Here is a 23,326-nt window from a genome sequence, read left to right as displayed (position 1 = left end):
TCTGATAACAAGGTCAATTACGTCCCTGGTTGGGATTGAACCACTAACCTTTTGGTTAGTAGCCGGACACACTAACCGATTGCGCCACAGAGACACTTTGCAAAAAGTACATACTGACAAAGTCTAATAAGCATACATCTAGAACGTTTCCTAGAAAAACTTTAAAAAGTCAATAATCTGGAGAGTTTTTGTAAGATGTTTCTTACATCAACCAATGAAGAAACACATTGGTACTTTCCCATGATGAGTGAGTGCTTCAGGATCTCTTGCACTTACATGTGCAGCAGAGTACTGCAATGGAAGCATGCTGGGCCCATAACCCAGAGGTAGGCAGATTGAAACTATCCTTTGCTATATGCATTTTTTTTGTTAATTTAAGTTATCAAAACTGGGATTGATATTTTTGCTCTTTTATTTTTACTTAAAGTACAATAACTTTTACCATTTTAATTTGTTTTAATAGTATATTGACAGTATTGTTTTCTTTAAAAAATCCACTTAATTTTCTTTACCCTATTATTAAAAGGGTAATTGACAAAAACAAACTACATTGTCACCAGAAGAGCAATACAAAATGTACAAGTGATATATTAAAATCATCTTTCCAGCTTGAATTTCAATGATGCATTGGGGCAACGATTTTGTGAGAAACATCTTCACCCTTAAATAAAGATTTTCTTAATTCCTTACCTGTGTGCTAATTAGATATCACCTTGTTTTCACATTAAACAGACTTCTACATGAGAAAGCAGCAAGGATGCAGTGGCGTTAATGTTTCCTGGTGTCAACCTGTATTATTTCAGTAGACATTGAAATGAGGATGCATCTTGCTGCCTTTCCAATGAAGCAAGTTTAATTTAGTAATAGGTGAAAAACCATCCCTACAAAGGTGTTAATCAGAGACTTGGCTTTGTGGACACTTTTCAGAGAACAAATTTGTTAGCATAAAAATAAAGCCAGAAAATGAAGAGCTGTTTAATCACTCAATTGGATTTTTTTTGCCAGCATATTTCTTTTTCTCTGCAACCCACTGCTAAATTGTGCTTCCTAGCTGTTTTTATTAAATCACTGAATCAAATCTAACTCTGATTACATCAGAAAAGGCCAGGTACCCTACACCATAACAGGGGGTTTGAAATTTTGACTTGTCTACTTAAAGATCACCAAAATCTGATAACATGGTCAATTACATCCCTGGGTGGGATTGAACCACCAACCTTTTGGTTAGTAGCCGGACACACTAACCGATTGCGCCACAGAGACACTTCGCGAAAAGTACATACTGACAAAGGCTAATAAGCATACATCTAAAACTTTTCCTAGAAAAACTTTAAAAAGTCAATAATCTGGAGAGTTTTTTTAAGATGTTTCTTCCATCAACCAACGAAGAAACACATTGGTACTTTCCCATGATGAGTGAGTGCTTTAGGATCTCTTGCACTTACATGTGCAGCAGAGTACTGCAATGGAAGCATGCTGGGCCCATTACCCAGAGGTAGGCAGATTGAAACTATCCTCTGCTATATGCATTTTTTTTGTTAATTAAAGTAATCCAAAACTGGGATTGATATGTTAGCTCTTTTATGTTTTCTTAAAGTACAATAACTTTTACCATTTTAATTTGTTTTAATAGTATATTGACAGTATTGTTTTCTTTCAAAAATCTACTTAATTTTTTTTACCCTATTATTAAAATGGTAATTGACAAAAACAAACTACATTTGCTTGGGAGAAAAATGCAAAGGTACAAGACAGCTTTTCCTTGCCAATATCTCTCTTTTGCAAAGAGCTACGCATTGGAAAATTCAGGGCTATACCGTGTAGATGAAGCACTAACAGGAGGCTTTAACATTTTCATTCTAGTGTCCTTCGTTTGGGAGAAAAATCCAATGGTACAAGACAGCTTTTCCTTGCCAATATCTCTCTTTTGCAAAGAGCTGCGCATTGGAAAATTCAGGGCTATGCCGTGTAGATGATGGCCTAACAGGAGGCTTTAAAATTTTCTTTCTAGTGTCCTTCGTTTGGGAGAAAAATGCAAAGGTACAAGACACCTTTTCCTTGCCAATATCTCTCTTTTGCAAAGAGCTGCGCATTGGAAAATTCAGGGCTATGCCGTGTAGATGATGGCCTAACAGGAGGCTTTAAAATTCCAAACGAAGGACACTAGAAAGAAAATTTTAAAGCCTCCTGTTAGGCCATCATCTACACGGCATAGCCCTGAATTTTCCAATGCGCAGCTCTTTGCGATTACAATCCAACATGAATCAGGCTCTATTACCTATCACAATGCACTGCAGGTAGTACAAAATGGGGTTAATATAGGAGAAAAACCCCCAGAGCTGTGCTCCTTAACTGTCCCTGGTGGCTAGTGGAGCTGCTGCCCAGTAATCAGTGTCCACGCCAGTGCGCACACGGCCCGCCCCCTACAGCCACGCTGGATCTCGGTATAGTGTGGGCACAGAAGCCCCTTACCTCCCTTTCATCAGCGGCCTCGTGATCCCGGAGGGCGGTGTGTGTGTGACTGACCTTAGGAAGAAACCGGAGCCTCCGCTGCAGTGACCCAGCAACCAGGGCACGGGAGTATACTGCGCCGCTGGGAGTGATGGAGCTGCAGTAAAGATGTCTATTAGACCTTGCCTGCTGCAGCCCTTGTAGATTCTTATAAAAAAAGTTCTTCTTTTCTTGTCAAAATTAATAGCTAAGAATAGGCTGCCTGAGGCAGCCCCCTGTTAAGTTGCCTGCTACTGAAGGCACCAACTACAAACTGAGCTCCCTGTTCATGGAAGCGAGGTTATAGAGCAGGGGGCGCTGAGCATCTTGGGAACAGTCAAAAACTTTTAGCCTGTTGGTGCCTCAGATCAAGATCCTACTCTACACCCCAATGTGAATCCTTGTGGAGTCCAGTGTACCCCACAGAAGAAATGAATGTGTCACACCCATTGGCAGCAACATTAGAATAGCTGCTGATGGGCACAATTGAGAAAGGAAGGGGGGAAAACATTTGAATCCAGCACATATATGTAATTTGAATATGTAATTTGTACCTTCCTACTTTAAAATGTAATGGATGAACCTCACCCTGTGAGAACTATCTTTATGATCAAGAGATCTCATATGCAAGACAAGTATGTGTTGGCAGAGGCGCTCACTGGGCAGAGATGCTGATCGCATCTCTGGCATGTGCCGGTGCACTGCGGCACCAGCACACACACACACTTCAGACCTGATCTCCTGTTGTGTGAATATGCACAGCAGAGATCAGGTCTGAATTAGGCCCTATATACAGCTGTCAGTAAGGCAGGGATCTGCTGCTGCCAGTGAGGCAGGGATCTGCTGCTGCCAGTGAGGCAGGGATCTGCTGCTGCCAGTGAGGCAGGGATGTGCTGCTGTCAGTGAAGCAGTGATCTGCTGCTGTCAGTGAGGCAGTGATCTGCTGCTGTCAGTAAGGCAGGGATGTGCTGCTATAAGTGAGGCAGGGATGTGCTGCTGTCAGTGAAGCAGGGATGTGCTGCTGTCAGCAAGGCAGTGATCTGCTGCCCACTATCTCCCTATCACCCCTGCCTGAGTCACACACTTTCCCTGTCACCCCTGCCCCAGTTACCCGCTATCTCCCAGTCGCCGCTGCCTCAGTTAACCACTATACCTGCGACCCCTGCCTCAGTCACCCACTATACCAGTCACCCCTGCTTTAGTCACCCACTATCTCTGTCACCCCGGCCTCAGTCACCCACTATCTCCCACTCATACATGCTTCAGTCACCCACTATCTCCCAGTCATCCCTGCCTCAGTCACCTACTGACACCAGTGCAGACATTTCTGCTGCGGACTCTCCACTCTCCAGCGTGAACGTCCTGACGACTGAGGAAATCCGCTTCCCAGTTGAGGACTCCGGGAATGAACACTGCCGATATTGCTGGCAGATGACGTTCTACCCAACTGAGGATTTTTGATACTTCCAGCTTTGCTATGCAATTTCGAGTGCCGCCTTGATGATTTGTGTACACTACCGTGGTGGCGTTGTCCGATTGTACTTGAACAGGCCTGTTCTGTACTAGAGGCAGGGCCAGTGTCAATGAATTGAACACTGCCTGCAATTCCAGAATGTTTATCGGGAGGAGAGATTCCTCCCTGGTCCACCGATGGTGAAGGGTCGTCATCACGGCCATGACCTTGGTGAATTTCCGAGGTGCCGTGGCCAAACCAGAAGGCAGGACCTGAAATCCAAAAACTAACCAGGCACAACACTGCTTAGCTTCCAACATCAGATGAGATTGGACATATCCAGTGTGATGCGGCTGTAGATGATTTTTGCTGTTTCTAACTTCTACTTCTAACTACTGGTACATCAATGAATAAGTTTCAAAATAGAATGCATCAAGAGAACGGTGTTGGTAGTATAAAACTACCTACAGCACCTGGTATTCCCAGGTGGTCTCACATCCAAGAACATACCAGGCCTAAAATCAGGTGATATTGGGCATATACAGTGTGGTGTGGCTGTAGATGAGCTTAGTGGTTTCTGTTAGAGTTCTTCTACTTCTAACTACTCGTACATAAATGAGTAAGCGGACGATTTATTAAACCTGGTGAAATGATAATTTGCATGGTGATAAAGTACCAGCCAATCAGCTCCTAATTGCCATGTCACAGGCTGGGTTTGAAAAATGACAGTTAGGAGCTGACTGGCTGGTACTTTATCACCTTGCACTTTATCAGTTCACCAGGCTTAATAGATCTGCCCCAATGTTTCAAAATGGAATGCATCAAGAGAACGGTGTTAGTATTGTAAAAATACACACAGCTCCTGGTATTTCCTGGTGGTCTCCCATCCAAGTACTAAAACCAGGACCAACACTGCTCAGCTTCCATGATCAGGAGAGATTGGGCAAATCCAGTGTGCTGTGGCTGTAGATGAGCTGGTGGTTTTTATTACAGCTCTTCTACTTCTAACTTCTGGTACATAAAAGAATACATGTAAAAATTAAATGTACCAAGAAAATGGTGTTGGTAGTTTAAAAACACCTAAAGAATCTGATACTACCAAGCAGTCTCCCATCCATGTATTAACAAAGTCCAATACTGCTTTGCTTCAAAAATCAAATGAGATTGGGCATATCCAGTGTGGTGTGGCTTTAGATAAGCTTTGTGGTTTCTGTTAGAGCTCTTCTACTTCTAACTACTGGTACATTAATGAATATGTATAAGGTTGTAGTTTATCCAATATGCCTTTACTACCTTACCTTTCAACCCCCCCTCCCCTCTTCTCCTTATAGCTTCCTTAGTTCTCTCCTCCTCATGTGTGCGTTATTTGTTTTCTCATACGTCCTAGATGATGCTGGGGTCACATTAAGAACCTTGGGGTATAGACTGGATCCGCAGGAGACATGGGCACTTTAAGACTTTCAAAGGGTGTGAACTGTCTCCTCCCTCTATGCCCCTCCTCCAGACTCCAGTTTTAGTATTGTGCGCAGTGATACTGGATGCACTACAGGGGAGCTCTACTGAGTTTCTCTGAAAAGACTTGTTAGTTTTTTTTATTCTCAGGGAGGCTGCTGGCAACAGTCTCCCTGCTTCGTGGGACTTAGGGGAGAGAAGTATGACCAACTTCTAGTGAGTTCAATAGCTCTGCTTCAGGCTGACAGGACACCATTAGCTCCTGAGGGTGCTGATCGCTGGGTACGCCTAGATGCACACTCCCGCAGCCTGCCGTCACCCCCTTACAGAGCCAGAAGACAGGTGAGTAGCAGAAGAACAGAAGACTTCTTCTCCAGTGATGGCATTCTGAGGTACCGAGCAGCGAGCGGAACGCTGCGCGCCATGCTCCCACACAAACACAGGCACTGCAGGGTGCAGGGCACAGGGGGGGGGGGGGGCACCCTGGGCAGCATAAATTCCTCACAAAAGGCTGGAAAAAGTGGACATTAGTGCCTGGGCACTGTCCTTACCCCGCTAGCGTAATTAATTATTTCTGAGCAGGACAGATACGCGCCATTACAGTAGCGGGGCTTCTTCCTCACCTCACCAGAACATCTTTAGAGCATTACAAGTCTATCACTATAGAGTTTATTATTTCCCAGACTGTGTACTTTTGGCGCTGGATTGTGAGCTGAAAAATCCTCTGTGTCCCTCTGACAGATTTACTGACGGTCTGTCCCCCATAAGCCGATGTGTCTGTGGGTACTTGGTACATGTGTGTCAACATGTCGATGGCTGAATGTTTTTCCCAAGAGGAAACTATATTAGGAATGCAGACATATGATGGTGGCCCTGTTGGCACCACCAATAACTGACTGGGTAAAAGTTTCAGTAATATCAGAGTAAGGTTGGATAAATCTGTGTCCCAGACACAGACGTAGAGAATAGATGTGATGTTCTTGGCTATGTTTCTTTTCCCTCAGGCCCCGCGGGGTCGCAAAAATGTTATTTTGCCCAGTTACTACACACTGATACTGACACGGATACTGATTCCTATGTCGACCATAATGTTTCCTGATTAGATCCAATATTGGCAAGGAGCATTCAGTACATGATTGTGGATATTAAGGACATATTAAAATCACTGAAGACCCTGCTGTTCCTGAGAAAGGGGTCTATATGTATGTATATATAGATATATAATGAAAGCTGATGTAACGTTCCTCCATCTCTGTTTGAGAAAGTCTGGGCCAGCTCGACAAGATGGTTTCAAATCCCCAAAAGGATTCTGGTTGTTTATTCATTTCCCGCCGCGGACAGAATAAAGTGGGAGTCACCCCCTGTTCTGCACGGGGCCCTGTCACAAATCCAGCGGATCGTATGCAGGAAGCTACATTATTTCTAGTTATGTAACCAAGGGTACATTACTTAGACCTGCCATTACATGTGCATGGGTGAGTAGTAGTATTCAAGAATTGGTCGAATACCTTGTCATCCGATATAGATACCTTGGAGAGATGGGATACTCCTTACGTTGTATCATATCAAGGACACTGCAGCATACTTACGTGAGACTGCAAGGGATATAGGACTCTTGAGTTCACGGGCCAATTTCATGGCAGTCTCGGATAGGAGGGCATTGTGGATTCACCAAGAGAATGCTGATGCTGACTCCAAGAAGAAAGGGAGTCCCTTCCCTATGAAGGTGAAGCGTTGTTTGGTGACTGCCTAGTTAATTTGATCTCGGCAGCTCCCGCAGGTAAGTCAACCTTCTTGCCCTATGTTCCCTCCCAACGGATGAAGACGCATCATTATCTGATGCAGTCATTTCGGCCCAATAGATATGCAAGAAGTTAAGATTCCCCTTTCTTTGCAGGTAGAGGAAGGAGAAGAGGGAAGAGGTCTGCATCCTCTTCAAGATCGCAGGAGCAGAGATCATCCTCTGCTTCTGCCAAATCCACCGCATGACGCTGGGGCTCTCTTGCAGGAGCCCGCACCAGTGGGGGCACGTCTAAAACTCTTCAGTCAGTTCTGGATTCATTCGGACATGGACTCGTGTGTTTTACAAATAGTGTCCCAAGGGTACAAACTGGGGTTTCAAGACGTTCCCCCTCACCGATTGTTCAAATCGGCTTTAGTCAGCAGGGAGAAGGTTTTTATTCAAGCCTCTTCGTGGTCCCTAAGCCGGACAGCTCAGTCAGACCAATCTGAAATCTGAAATCCCTCAATTTCTACGTAAGGAAATTAAATTTCAAGATGGAATCTCTCAGTGCAGTGATCTCCAGTCCGGAGGAAGGAGATTTCATGGTTTTGGTAGACATAAAGGATGCCTACTTACATGTTCCCATTTAGCCTCTGCATCAAGCTACCTGAGGTTTGCAATTCAGTATTGCCATTACCAATTTCAGACATTGCCGTTTGGTCTGTCCACGGCTCTGAGGATTTTCACCAGGGTGATCGCAAGCAAGGAGTAACAATTATCCCGTACTTGGATGATCTTTTGATAAAGGCGAAATCCAGGGACCAGTTAGTGCAAAACATTGCACTCTCCCTGACAGTTCTTCAACAACATAGTTGGCTCCTAAACTTGCCAAAATCGCAGTTGGTCCCAATGACGCGGTTGTTGTTTTTGGGAGTGATACTGGACACAGAAGAGGTTTTCTTCCAGTGGAAAGGCTCTGGAGATCCAGAGTCTGGTCAAACAAATTCTGAAACCAGCAAGAGTGTTAATCCATCAATGCATTTGGTTGCTGGGTAAGATGGTTGCGGCCTACGAGCCCATTCAGTTTGGCTGGTTCCATGCCAGAGTGTTCCAGTGGGACCTGTTGGACAAGTGGTCCGGATCCCACCTACACACGCACCGGAGGATAATCCTGTCTTCCAAGACCAGAATCTCACTCCATTGGTGGCTGCACAGTTCTCACCTCCTAGAGGGGCGAAGGTTCGGGATCCAGGACGGGATCCTAGGGACCACGGATGCAACCCTCCGAGGCTGGGGAGCAGTCACACAGGGGGAAAACGTCCAAGGAAGATGGTCAAGTCGGGAAAGTTGTCTCCACATAAATGTTCTGGAGTTAAGGGCCATTTAATAACTGCAGACACAGTACGCACTGGGACGGGTGCCCAGCATCCTCTACGGAATAAGAGAAAAGGATTTACCTGTAGGTATTAAAATCCTATTTTCTCTAACGTCCTAGAGGATGCTGGGGACTCCGTAAGGACCATGGGGATAGACGGCTCCGCAGGAGACATGGGCACTTTAAGAAAGACTTTAGTTCTGGGTGTGCACTGGCTCCTCCCTCTATGCCCCTCCTCCATACCTCAGTTTGATACTGTGCCCAGTGGAGACTGGGTGCTTTTCAGGAGCTCTCCTGAGCTTTCTGACAGAAAGTATTTTGTTAGGTTTTTAATTTTCAGGGAGCACTGCTGGCAACAGACTCCCTGCATCGAGGGACTGAGGGGAGAGAAGCAGCCCTACTCTCCGAGTTGCAAGGTCCTGCTTCTTAAGCTACTGGACACCATTAGCTCCAAAGGGATTAGCTCCAAAGGGATTGGTACGCAGGATCTCACCCTCGCCGTCCGTCCCAGAGCCGCGCCGCCGTCCCCCTCGCAGAGCCGGAAGAAAGAAGCCGGGTGAGTATGAGAAGAAAAGAAGACTTCAGAGGCGGCAGAGGACTTCATGATCTTCATTGAGGTAACGCACAGCACTGCAGCTGTGCGCCATTGCTCCCATACACCTCACATACTCCGGTCACTGTAAGGGTGCAGGGCGCAGGGGGGGCGCCCTGGGCTGCAATATAAACCTCTTTTTGGCAGAAATATAACATATATACAGCTGGGCACTGTATATATGTATGAGCCCCCGCCAATTGTACAGTTTAAGCAGGACAGAAGCCCGCCGCCGAGGGGTCGGGGCTTCTCCCTCAGCACTCACCAACGCCATTTTTTCTCCACAGCACCGCTGAGAGGAAGCTCCCCGGACTCTCCCCTGCTTATACCACGGTAGACAAGAGGGTTGAAAAGAGAGGGGGGGGGCACATAATTTGGCGCAAATTACTTACAGCAGCGCTACTGTGCAAACATTAAGTTACTGTGCTATTCCTGGGTTATATAGCGCTGGGGTATGTGCTGGCATACTCTCTCTCTGTCTCTCCAAAGGGCAGAGCCGGCCATAGGCATAGGCAAACTAGGCAATTGCCTAGGGCATTTGATATGCCTAGGGGCATCAGCAACTTCTGCTGATTAAAATGATATGCGGCATGCCTATATTCTGTGTGTAGCATTTCATATGCAGATACAGCCACAGTCTCACACAGTATATAGGCGTGCTGCATATCATTTTAATCGGCAGAAGCTGCGTGTGCATCCTAACAACATAGCAATGCAAATAAGATGCATTTTAATAAAAAAAAGGTGCCCCAACGTTAGCATTGAGGCAAGATTTATGAGGACACATCTGTATCCAAGCAGAGGCAGAGGTCACAGTGTTAGTGGCAGTGTGAGTGCTGTGTGCATGTGAGTGGGTTGATTGTGCAGTAGTGTTCGGAATATGAGTAAGGAGCATTATGTGTGTCATGTAAAAATGCATTAATAATGTGCAACATATGGGTAAGGGGCACTATGTGTGTCATTATGTGTATAAGGGCATTAATAATGTGCGGCATATGTGTAAGGGACATTGGTGGTCATTTCGAGTTGTTCGCTCTGTAATTTTCTTCGCATCGCAGCGATTTTCCGCTAATTGCGCATGCGCAAGGGTGGTCATTCCGAGTTGTTCGCTCGGTAATTTTCTTCGCATCGCAGCGATTTTCCGCTAATTGCGCATGCGCAATGTTCGCTCTGCGACTGCGCAAAGTAAATTTGCTATGCAGTTAGGTATTTTACTCACGGCATTACGAGGTTTTTTCTTTGTTCTGCTGATCGTAGTGTGATTGACAGGAAGTGGGTGTTTCTGGGCGGAAACTGGCCGTTTTATGGGTGTGTGTGAAAAAACGCTGCCGTTTCTGGGTAAAACGCGGGAGTGTCTGAAGAAACGGGGGAGTGTCTGGGCGAACGCTGGGTGTGTTTGTGATGTCAAACCAGGAACGAAACTGACTGAACTGATCACAGTTGTCGAGTAAGTCTGGAGCTACTCAGAAACTGCTAAGAAGTGTCTATTCGCAATTCTGCTAATCTTTCGTTCGCAATTTTGATAAGCTAAGATTCACTCCCAGTAGGCGGCGGCTTAACGTGTGCAATGCTGCTAAAAGCAGCTTGCGAGCTAACAACTCGGAATGAGGGCCATTATGTGTAAAAGGGCATTAATAAAGGTTGTCATAATGTGTAAGACGCATTATGTTTATAAGGACATTAGTGATGTGTCTCATATGTGTAAGGGGCATTACTGTGTGGAATTATGTGTATAAATGCATTACTAATGTGTGGCATTATGTGTATAAGGTGCTCTAATATGTAGCGTTGCGTATAGAAAGGGCATTTACTGTGTCGTCTAATGTGAATAAAGAGCAATAGGGTGTGGTGTAATGTAAATAAGGAGCAATTCAGTGTGATGTAATGTGAATAAGGAGCACTACTGTGATGAGTAACGTTTATAAGGTACAGTAATACTACTGTGGGATGTAATGTGAATTATGGACACTATCGCGTGATCAAATGTGAATAAAATTGCAGTACTGTGTGGCGGAATTTTAATTGGGGGTACTATTGTGAGGACATGCCCATTGCCAGCAAAAACACACCCCTTTTTGGACTGTGCGCCAAATGTGCGAACTGTTCCTGTTTAAAATATAGGGGGTACAAACACCAAAATAAGTACTGTTATGGGTGAGGGTTGATGGTGCTGGGAAAGAGGTGCAAGGTCAGAGGCGGAACCAGCGGTGGTGCTAGGGGGCACCAGGCAAAATCTTGCCTAGGGCATCATATTGGTTAGGGCCAGCTCTGCCAAAGGGCCTTGTGGGGGAAATGTCTTCAGTAAAAGCATTCCCTGTGTGTGTGGTGTGTCGGTACGCGTGTGTCGACATGTCTGAGGAAGAAGGCTATATTAGAGAGGAGCGGGAGCAAATGAATGTGGTGTCTCCGCCGACACCTGATTGGATGGATATGTGGAATGTTTTAAATGCTAGTGTAAACTCATTGCACAAAAGATTAGACAAGGCTGAAGCTTTGGGACAGTCAGGGTCTCAACCCATGCCTGATCCTATGTCGCAGGGACTGTCAGGGTCTCATAAGTGCCCACTATCCAGATTGTTGACACAGATACCGACACGGATTCTGACTCCAGTGTCGATTACGATGATGCAAAGTTACAGCCAAAATTGGCAAAATACATTTGATATATGATTATGGCAATAAAAGATGTTTTGCACATCACAGAGGAGCCCCCTATCCCTGACAAGAGGGTACATATGTACAAGGGAAAGAAGCCTGAGGTAACCTTTTCCCCTCACACGAGCTGAACGAGTTATGTGAAAAAGCTTGGGAATCTCCTGCAGATTTCCAAAAGGATTCTTATGGCGTATCCTTTCCCATCAACGGATAGGTTACGATGGGAATCCTCCCCTTGGGTGGACAAAGCATTAACACGCTTATCCAAGAAGTTAGCCCTCCCGTCCCAGGATACGGCTACCCTCAAAGAGTCTGCTGACCGCAAACAGGAGATTACCCTGAAGTCCATTTATACACATTCAGGTACCTTACTCAGACCGGCAATTGCGTCAGCCTGGGTGTGTATGTGTAGTGCTGTAGCGGCATGGACGGATACTCTAGATAAGGATACTATTTTATTGCCCCTGGGGCATATAAGAGATGCTGTCCTATATATGTGTGTATGCAAACTACAGGTGGTGCTGCATGGCTCACACCCTTTTACTTGTCTTGTAGAGCAACTCTGGAGCTGTTACTGGGTCCAGCTGCTGCAAGAAATCAGCTTGAATGCTTCAGGGGCTGGGGCATGGCCAACATGAGCCCCACACTGATGGGGGTGTATAAAGCGATCTAGGGGTCATCCAAGCGCAACCCCACAAAGGCCGCCATGCCCTGCGTGACCATTTTCTCTTTTCATATGCAGACGAGGGTTGCAGCCAACTATACCCATTGCTTGGATGACATCACCATATGCGAATCCATCTGCTGCAGGCCTTCCCCCAGGAATGCTTGCACTAGTTGTTGCATTTGGTTTGTTGTTTGGGGGGTGCTTCAGTATTAGGCAGCCTTCTGCCCTCACACATTCGTCTGAAAATGTGTTCTCCCTGCAGTTGTTGTCCCCAGATGAGAGTTCCCTTGTGCTGCCTCAGTTGAATCTCCTTTACTTGACGGAGGTGTGCCTGAGCAGCGGCCCTCCCCAGCCCTATCTCAAATCATACTTATTTTGCTTAGGTGATACCATGGTCATGAAGATTGTTTTCCCAGGGTGAGGTTCATTCATTGCATTCTGGGTATGCTGACCTCTGTGATTTCCCCAAATGTGGGAATCTCGACTGCATAATTTGTGGTAGGGGGGGGGGGACTGCATTTGTGCTTTCCCCTGGTTGGCTCTGGTATAATTTAGATCTCATTGTCTCAGGTCTCTCTCCCGCCTAGCTTGCTGTCTGTTTCCACTTCTCTTTTCTTGAGCCCCTCCCTTCTATGCACTTGCGCACTATCCTGACTTCTCCCGTCTGCTTACTTTGTGCCTTCCAACGCACAATGCGAACTACAGGTGGTGTTGCAGGGCCCACACCCTTTTATTTGCATTACAGAGCAGCTCTGGAGCTGTTACAGTGCCCAGCTGCTGCAAGAAATCAGCTTGAATGCTTCAGGGGCTGGGGCATGGCCAACATGAGCCCCACACCAAAGGAGGGTGGGGGGTGTTCAATGCGAACTAGGGGTCATCCAAGTGCCCCTTTTCTCTTTTCATATGCAGATGAGGGTTCCAGCCAACTTTGGCCCACTGCTTGGATGACATCACAGTATGCAAATCCGTCTGCTGCAGACCTTTCCCCAGGAATGCTTGTACTAGTTGTTGCATATGGTTTGATGTTTGAGGGTGCTTCAGTATTAGGCAGCCTTCCGCCCTCTCATTTTCATCTGAAAAGATGTGGTCTCCCTGCAGTTGTTGTCCCCAGACAAGAGTTCCCTTGTGCTTCCTCAGTTGAATCTCCTTAACTTGACGGGGGTGTGCTCGAGCAGCCGCCCTCCACAGCCCTATCCCAACACATGCTTTTCTTGCGTATGAGATCTCTTGATCATGAAGATAGTTCTCACAGGGTGAGGTTCATCCATTACATTTTAAAGTAGGAAGGTACAAATTACATATTCAAATTACATATATGTGCTGGATTCAAATGTTTTCCCCCCTTCCTTTCTCAATTGTGCCCATCAGCAGCTATTCTAATGTTGCTGCCAATGGGTGTGACACATTCATTTCTTCTGTGGGGTACACTGGACTCCACAAGGATTCACATTGGGGTGTAGAGTAGGATCTTGATCTGAGGCACCAACAGGCTCAAAGCTTTTGACTGTTCCCAAGATGCTCAGCGTCCCCTGCTCTATAACCTCGCTTCCATGAACAGGGAGCTCAGTTATTAGTTGGTGCCTTCAGTAGCAGGCCACTTAACAGGGGGCTGCCTCAGGCAGCCTATTCTTAGCTATTAATTTTGACAAGAAAAGAAGAACTTTTTTTATAAGAATCTACAAGGGCTGCAGCAGGTTAGGTCTAATAGACATCTTTACTGCAGCTCCATCACTCCCAGCGGCGCAGTATACTCCCGTGCCCTGGTTGCTGGGTCACTGCAGCGGAGGCTCCGGTTTCTTCCTAAGGTCAGTCACACACACACCGCCCTCCGGGATCACGAGGCCGCTGATGAAAGGGAGGTAAGGGACTTCTGTGCCCACACTATACCGTGATCCAGCGTGGCTGTAGGGGGTGGGCCATGTGCGCACTGGCGTGGACACTGATTACTGGGCAGCCGCTCCACTAGCCACCAGGGACAGTTAAGGAGCACAGCTCTGGGGGGGTTTTCTCTTATATTAACCCCATTTTGTACTACCCGCAGTGCATTGTGATAGGTAATAGAGCCTGATTCAGGTTGGATTGCAATCGCAATAAGCAATCCAACTGCAAAAATTGCTAAGAGCATACGCATGCGCCTGCATTTTCTGCGGCACCCCGCAGATAATGCGATCGCTTCTGACTGTCAATCGGTGCTGGGGGGAAGGGGCAGCAACAATCCATTTCCAAGTCGGAGATGGAGCGGTGCATGGGCAGGGCTACAAAATGGGGTCGGCAACGGAGAAACAGGAGGCGTGGTCAGAGCTGCTGCATGACATCACATGCAGCAGCTGCGATCACAAAAATGGTGGCGGCTTCCTGCGCACACATACAGTCTGCACCAACAGGAGGCTAACCCATTTTTTATGATCACGCTGAACTGCACTGAGACTGCAATTTCAGCGTGGTCAAGAAGGGAGGCGGCATGCTGGGTGGCCCCAGCATGCGAACCAAAGTAACTAAGTAAGTTACAGAATTTGCAATCCTTACTGAATTAGGCCCATTGATTACAAAATGTATTTGTAAATATTTGAAGTTTTTCTTCAGGGACTAACACAAAAGATGCTTGGGGCTACTAACACATGGGTAAGCCACGTAAAGCTTCCCATGGGTCAGTGGCATCACAACGGGGTTGCGGCCCACACCCGAGTGTCACCCGCCAAGGGGGGTGACACCAAAGTGCCGGCTCCTCTTCAGTGACAGAATATGGGTGTTTCACTGTAACATTACGTGCAACACCCAGTTTCTGTCACTGTGCAGGAGCCAGCACCACTCACACACTAGTCCCCGGGTGCAGCACTCAACCCCCGGGATACCCGGAGCAACAAAATGGAGATTCAGGAAAACAGGCCACACCCCTACCTATGAGACCATGCCTCCTTTTTACCATTGCGCTGCTTATCTGCGCGCACTGCATTACAATCTCCCTCGCTGCCTCTCTGGGTGTCACCAATGATAGTGACACCTTTGCCATGCTTGTAGCAGCTGGTCCTAAGATCTACACCTCCAGCCCTGAGTGTTTGCCCTTGTGACTTGTTGATCATCATAGCGAAGCAGATTCTTACAGAAAACTGCAGGGGCTTAGATTGAAAAGAAAAACATTGACGAACCCATCATTTCAGCAACAGGGTCTGCCACACGGCTGACTGAAATGACTGGTTGGTTTGGGTCCCCACCAAAAAAGAAGCAATCAATCTCTCCTTGCACAAACTGGCTCTACAGAGGCAAGATGTCCACCTCATCATCCTCCGATTCCTCACCCCTTTCACTGTGTACATCGCCCCCCTCACATATTATTAATTCGTCCCCACTGGAATCCACCATCTCAGATCCCTGTGTACTTTCTGGAGGCAATTGCTGGTAAATGTCTCCACGGAGGAATTGATTATAATTCATTTTGATGATCATCATCTTCTCCACATTTTCTGGAAGTAACCTCGTACGCCGATTGCTGACAAGGTGAGCGGCTGCACTAAACACTCTTTTGGAGTACACACTGGAGGGAGGGCAACTTAGGTAGAATAAAGCCAGTTTGTGCAAGGGCCTCCAAATTGCCTCTTTTTCCTGCCAGTATACATACGGACTGTCTGACGTGCCTACCTGGATGCGGTCACTCATATAATCCTCCACCATTCTTTCAAAGGTGACAGAATCATATGTAGTGACAGTAGACGACATGTCAGTAATCGTTGCCAGGTCCTTCAGTCCGGACCAGATGTCAGCACTCACTCCAAACTGCCCTGCATCACCGCCAGCGGGTGGGCTCGGAATTCTTAGCCTTTTCCTTGCACCCCCAGTTGCGGGAGAATGTGAAGGAGGAGCTGTTGACGGGTCACGTTCCGCTTGACTTGACAATTTTCTCACCAGCAGGTCTTTGAACCTCTGCAGACTTGTGTCTGCCGGAAAGAGAGATACAATGTAGGTTTTAAATCTAGGATCGAGCACGGTGGCCAAAATGTATTGCTCTGATTTCAACAGATTGAATCCTGGTTAAGCGAATTAAGGGCTCCATCCACAAGTCCCACATGCCTAGCGGAATCGCTCTGTTTTAGCTCCTCCTTCAATGTCTCCAGCTTCTTCTGCAAAAGCCTGGCAGTGTCTGAACTGACTTCACGTGTGGCAAGTTCAAAGGGTTGCAGAACCTTACACAACGTTGAAATCATTCTCCACTGCGCTTGAGTCAGGTGCATTCCCCCTCCTTTGTCTATATCGTGGGTAGATGTATAGGCTTGAATGGCCTTTTGCTGCTCCTCCATCCTCTGAAGCATATAGAGGGTTGAATTCCACCTCGTTACCACCTCTTGCGTCAGAGGATGGCAGGGCAGGTGCAGGAATGTTTGGTGGTGCTCCAGTCTTCGGCACGCGGTGGCTGAATGCAGAAAGTGGCCCGCAATTCTTCGGGCCTCCGACAGCATCTCTTGCACGCCCCTGTCGTTTTTTTAAATAATTCTGCACCACCAAATTCAATGTATGTGCAAAACATGGGACGTGCTGGAATTTGCCCAGATGTAATGCACGCACAATATTGGTGGCATTGTCCGATGTCACAAATCCCCAGGAGAGTCCAATTGGGGTAAGCCATTCTGCGATGATGTTCCTCAGTTTCCGTAAGAGGTTGTCAGCTGTGTGCCTCTTATGGAAAGCGGTGATACAAAGCGTAGTCTGCCTAGGAACGAGTTGGCATTTGCGAGATGCTGCTACTGGTGCCGCCGCTGCTGTTCTTGCTGCGGGAGGCAATACATCTACCCAGTGGGCTGTCACAGTCATATAGTCCTGAGTCTGCCCTGCTCCACTTAACCACGGACATGTGGACTAGTGGACCTTGGGTACAACTGCATTTTTTAGGACACTGGTGACTCTTTTTCTGAGGTCTGTGTACATTTTCGGTATCGCCTGCCTAGAGAAATGGAACCTAGATGGCATTTGGTACCGGGGACACAGTACCTCAATCAAGTCTCTAGTTGCCTCTGAATTAACGATGGATACCGGAACCACGTTTCTCACCACCCAGGCTGACAAGACCTGAGTTATCCGCTTTGCAGCAGGATGACTGCTGTGATATTTCATCTTCCTCGCAAAGGACTGTTGGACAGTCAATTGCCTACTGGAAGTAGTACAAGTGGTCTTCCGACTTCCCCTCTGGGATGACGATCGACTCCCAGCAGCAACAACAGCAGCGCCAGCAGCAGTAGGCGTTACACTCAAGGATGCATCGGAGGAATCCCAGGCAGGAGAGGACTCGTCAGACTTGCCAGTGACATGGCCTGCAGGACTATTGGCTTTCCTGTCTAAGGAGGAAATTGACACTGAGGGAGTTGGTGGTGTGGTTTGCAGGAGCTTGGTTACAAGAGGAAGGGATTTAGTGGTCAGTGGACTGCTTCCGCTGTCATCCAAAGTTTTTGAACTTGTCACTGACTTATGATTAATGCGCTGCAGGTGACGTATAAGGGAGGATGTTCTGAGGTGGTTAACGTCCTTACCCCTACTTATTACAGCTTGACAAAGGCAACACACGGCTTGACACCTGTTGTCCGCATTTGTGTACAGGATGCATACCTTCATGTCCCCATTTATCCATCTCATCAGGCGTACCTCAGATTTGCGGTACAGGATTGTCATTGCCAATTTCAGACGTTGCTGTTTGGTCTCTCCACGGCCCAGAGAATTTTCACCAAGGTAATGGCGGAAATGATGGTTCTCCTGCGTAAGCAAGGTGTCACAATTATCCCGTACTTGAGCGATCTCATAAAAGCGAGATCAAGAGAGCAGTTGCTGAACAGCGTATCACTTTCACTGAAAGTGTTACAGCAACACGGCTGGATTTTCAATATCCCAAAGTCGCAGTTGGTTTCTACGACTCGTCTGTCTTTCTTGGGCATGATTCTGGACACAGACCAGAAGAGAGTTTATCTCCCGATAGGAAAGGCCCAGGAACTCATGACTCTTGTCAGGAACCTATTGAAACCAAAACTTGTGTCAGTGCATCACTGCACTCGAGTCCTGGGAAAGATGGTGGCATCATACGAAGCCATTCCATTCGGCAGGTTCCATGCGAGGACTTTCCAATGGGACCTACTGGACAAGTGGTCTGGGTCACATTTGCAGATGCATTGGTTGATCACCCTGTCCCCCAGGGTCAGGGTATCACTCCTGTGGTGGCTGCAGAGTGCTCACCTTCTCGAGTGACGCAGATTCGGCATTCAGGACTGGATCCTGGTGACCACAGAGGCAAGCCTCCAAGGTTGGGGAGCAGTCACACAGGGAAGAAATATCCAAGGTCTTTGGTCAAGTCAAGAGACTTGTCTTCACATCAACATCCTGAAACTAGGGGCCATATACAATGCCCTACGTCAAGCGGAGACCTTACTTCGCGACCAACCGGTTCTGATCCAGTCAGACAACGTCACCGCAGTGGCTCATGTAAACCGCCAAGGCGGCACAAGGAGCAGAGTGGCGATGGCACAAGCCACCAGAATTCTTCGCTGGGTGGAGAATCACGCAAGCGCACTGTCAGCAGTGTTCATTCTGGGAGTGGACAACTGGGAAGCAGACTTCCTCAGCAGACACGACCTACATCCGGGAGAGTGGGGACTTCATCAGGAAGTCTTTGCACAGATTACAAGTCGGTGGGAACTGCCACAGATAGACATGATGGCGTCCCGGCTCAACAAAAAGCTACAGAGGTATTGCGCAAGGTCAAGAGACCCTCAGGCAGTAGCTGTAGACACCCTAGTGACACCGTGGGTGTTCCGGCCGGTCTATGTATTTCCTCCTCTTCCTCTCATACCCAAGGTGTTAAGGATAATAAGACAAAGAGGAGTGAGAACAATCCTCATTGTTCCAGATTGGCCACGGAGGACCTGGTATCCGGATCTGCAGGAAATGCTCACAGAAGATCCGTGGCCTCTTCCTCTAAGACAGGACCTGTTGCATCAGGGGCCCTGTCTGTTCCAAGACTTACCGCGGCTGCGTTTGACGGCATGGCGGTTGAATGCCGGATCCTAGCAGTGAAAGGCATTCCGGTTGAGGTCATCCCTACGCTGATAAAGGCTAGGAAGGATGTAACGTCAAAACATTACACCGTATATAGTGAAATTATGTTTCTTGGTGTGAGGCCAGGAATGCTCCTACGGAAGAATTCCATCTGGGCCGTTTCCTTCACTTACTACAAACTGGAGTGAATTTGGGCCTAAAATTAGGCTCTATTAAGGTCCAGATTTCGGCCTTATCCATTTTCTTTCAAAAAGAATTGGTTTCTCTTCCAGAAGTTCAGACTTTTGTAAAAGGAGTGCTGCATATTCAGCCTCCTTTTGTGCCTCCGGTGGCACCTTGGGACCTTAACGTGGTGTTAAGTTTTCTAAAATCACACTGGTTTGAACCACTTAAAACGGTGGAGTTAAAATATCTCACATGGAAGGTGGTCATGTTATTAGCCTTGGCTTCGGCTAGGCGAGTGTCGGAATTAGCGGCTTTGTCACATAAAAGCCCATATTTGGTGTACCATGTGGATAGAGCGGAATTGCGGACCCGTCCTCAATTCCTACCAAAAGTGGTCTCTTCTTTTCACATGAACCAACCTATTGTGGTGCCTTTGGCTACGCGTGACTTGGAGGATTCCGAGTTACTTGATGTGGTCAGGGCTTTGAAAATTTACGTGGCCAGGACGGCTAGAGTCAGGAAAACTGAAGCGCTGTTTGTCCTGTATGCAACCAACAAGATTGGTGCCCCTGCTTCAAAGCAGGCTATTGCTCGCTGGATTTGTAACACGATTCAGCAAGCGCATTCTATGGCTGGATTGCAGTTACCGAAATCGGTCTAGGCCCATTCCACGAGGAAAGTGGGCTCTTCTTGGGCGGCTGCCCGAGGGGTCTCGGCACTACAGCTGTGTCGAGCTGCTACTTGGTCAGGTTCAAACACCTTTTCAAAATACTATAAGTTTGATACCCTGGCTGAGGAGGAACTCATGTTTGCTCAATCGGTGCTGCAGAGTCATCCGCACTCTCCCGCCCGTTTTGGAGCTTTGGTATAATCCCCATGGTCCTTACGGAGTCAACAGCATCCTCTAGGATGTTAGAGAAAATAAGATTTCAAACCTACCGGTAAATCTTTTTCTCGTAGTCCGTAGAGGATGCTGGGTGACCGTCCCAAGTGCGGACTACTTCTGCAATACTTGTATATAGTTATTGCTTCAATAAGGGTTATGTTAGAGTTGCATCAATCCTGCACTGATGCTACAGTATGTTGTTTTTTCGTACTCAAAACTGGGTAGTTTATCACAAGTTATACGGTGTGATTGGTGTGGCTGGTATGAATCTTGCCCTGGATTAACAAAATCCTTTCCTCATACTGTCAGTCTCCTCTGGGCACAGTTTCTCTAACTGTGGCATAGAGGGGCATAGAGGGAGGAGCCAGTGCACACCCAGAACTAAAGTCTTTCTTAAAGTGCCCATGTCTCCTGCGGAGCCCGTCTATCCCCATGGTCCTTACGGAGTCCCCAGCATCCTCTACGGACTACGAGAAAAAGATTTACCGGTAGGTTTAAAATCTTATTTTCTACTTTATTATTTTCTATCCTAGTTTATTACGACCAACTTTCATCCAAGGAGTTTGATATTCTACTACCTGCATGCAATTTAAATTGCTTAAATTGTTTATATGGTTGATTTGTCCTTCACAATCCATAATCTGCAACTTGGATGTACTTGTGTCATTGAAAATCTTATAATAAAAATGTGTATATATTGAAAAAAAAAGTTATAAGACATATGCCTACCTACTAAATCGGGTAAAATTAGGGGATTCTGTACTGGAAAAGGACTTAGGTGTCCTCATAGATAGCAAGCTAAGCAGTAGTACCCAAAGTAGGACTGCAGCAAAGAAGGCTAATAAGATATTAGCATGCATAAAACGGGGTATTGATGCTAGGGACGAGAGTATTATACTCCCGTTATATAAATCACTAGTGAGGCCACACCTTGAATACTGTGTACAGTTCTGGGCACCGTACTACAAAAAGGATATCCTGGAGCTTGAAAAGGTACAGAGGAGGGCGACCAAACTAATTAAGGGCATGGAGATGATGGCATACAAGGAAAGGCTTGAAAGACTAGGCATGTTTACATTGGAAAAGCGGAGACTAAGAGGGGATATGATCAACATCTACAAATATATAAGGGGACAATACACAGAGCTTGCGTGGGACCTGTTTCTGGTTAGATCAACACAGAGGACTCGTGGACACTCGCTCAGGTTAGAGGAGAGGAGATTCCGCACAATACAGCGTAAAGGCTTTTTCACGGTAAGGACAATACGTGTTTGGAATTCCCTGCCCGAGGGAGTTGTAATGGCGGAATCTGTCAACACCTTTAAGAATGGGTTAGATAAATTCCTATTGGATAAGGATATCCAGGGGTATGGTGCATAGTCATGCATTATAATTACTATAAATAGGGATAAAATGCAATGGCTGACAGCAGCATCAGTCAGACATTTTAGTAAAATCATCATGCATAGGACACCACAAATAGGTTGAACTCGATGGACAATTGTCTTTTTTCAACCTCAGATACTATGTTACTATGTTACTATGTAATATTTGAAGAAACAAAATAAAATAAAGCTATGTATTGGGTTTCACTAACAAGCACATTGGAAGACTTGACTACTGTTAAAAGACATGCATTACATGGTATAGAGCCACAAACCACAATGTAGTAAAATAAAAACAAACTTACATGTGTATCAAACCTATGTGAGGCTTACATTGATAGTGCAAGATCAACACTCTATCAACTGTGCAAACTAGACTGCACATAAATGCCATAAAATTTATCTTAGATTTTAGTAAATAAGGCCTGTTGCTGTCCGGGTCACACAGCCGTCACGGCCCCGCCCCCATACGGTCCGGTCATGTCTGCGTTGTCCTGACTGTGCCCCCAAAATGGCGGCACAACGCCGCTGGCCCGACTCCTCCTGCCCAGTGACCGCCTCTACCTGTCAATCAGGCAGAGGCGCTCACTGGGCAGAGATGCTGATCGCATCTCTGGCATGTGCCGGTGCACTGTGGCACCAGCACACACGCACTTCAGACCTGATCTCCTGTTGTGTGAATATGCACAGCAGGGATCAGGTCTTAATTAGGCCCTATATACAGCTGTCAGTAAAGCAGGGATGTGCTGCTGCCAGTGAGGCAGGGATGTTCTGCTGTCAGTGAAGCAGTGATGTGCTGCTGTCAGTGAAGCAGTGATGTGCTGCTGTCAGCGAGGCAGTGATGTGCTGCTGTCAGCGAGGCAGGGATGTGCTGCTATAAGTGAGGCAGGGATGTGCTGCCGTCAATGAGGCAGGGATGTGCTGCCGTCAATGTTGCAGGGATGTGTTGCTGTCAACGTTGCAGGGATGTGCTGCTGTCAGTGAAGCAGGAATGTGCTGCTGCAGTGAGGCAGAGATATGCTGCCCACTATCTCCCTATCACCCCTGCCTGAGTCGCACACTTTCCCTGTCACCCCTGCCTCAGTTACCCACTATCTCCCAGTCACCGCTGCCTCAGTCAACCACTATACCTGCGACCCCTGCCTCAGTCTCTTACTGTCCCTGTCACCCCTGCCACAGTCATCCACTATCTCCCTATCATCCCTGCCTTATTCATTTATTATCCCTGTCACCCACTTTCTTCCCATACTTACCCAACCCCTTCCTATCACCCCTCCCTCAGTAACCAACTATCTCCCTGTCACCCCTGCCTAAGTCACCCACTATCACTGTCACCCCTGCATCAGTCACCCACTATCTCCCAGTCACCCCGGCTTCAGTCACCCACTATATCCCACTCATACATGCTTCAGTCACCCACTATCTCCCAGTCATCCCTGCCTCAGTCACCTACT

At 47.0% G+C, this 23,326-nt stretch overlaps 1 non-coding gene across 1 annotated transcript; it reads left to right on the top strand.

Annotated features, from left to right (window-relative positions):
- The first annotated feature begins 12,773 nt into the window (after nt 1–12,773).
- LOC134951579 (U1 spliceosomal RNA) lies at nt 12,774–12,941 on the top strand. Its single transcript, XR_010184293.1, has one exon. It is a non-coding gene; the product is annotated as a U1 spliceosomal RNA (small nuclear RNA).
- Nucleotides 12,942–23,326: the final 10,385 nt, after the last annotated feature.

The sequence above is a fragment of the Pseudophryne corroboree genome, chromosome 8, assembly GCF_028390025.1.
Source record: "Pseudophryne corroboree isolate aPseCor3 chromosome 8, aPseCor3.hap2, whole genome shotgun sequence".
NCBI classification, from domain to species: Eukaryota; Metazoa; Chordata; class Amphibia; order Anura; family Myobatrachidae; genus Pseudophryne; species Pseudophryne corroboree.
This window is presented reverse-complemented; position numbering and strand designations above follow the sequence as displayed.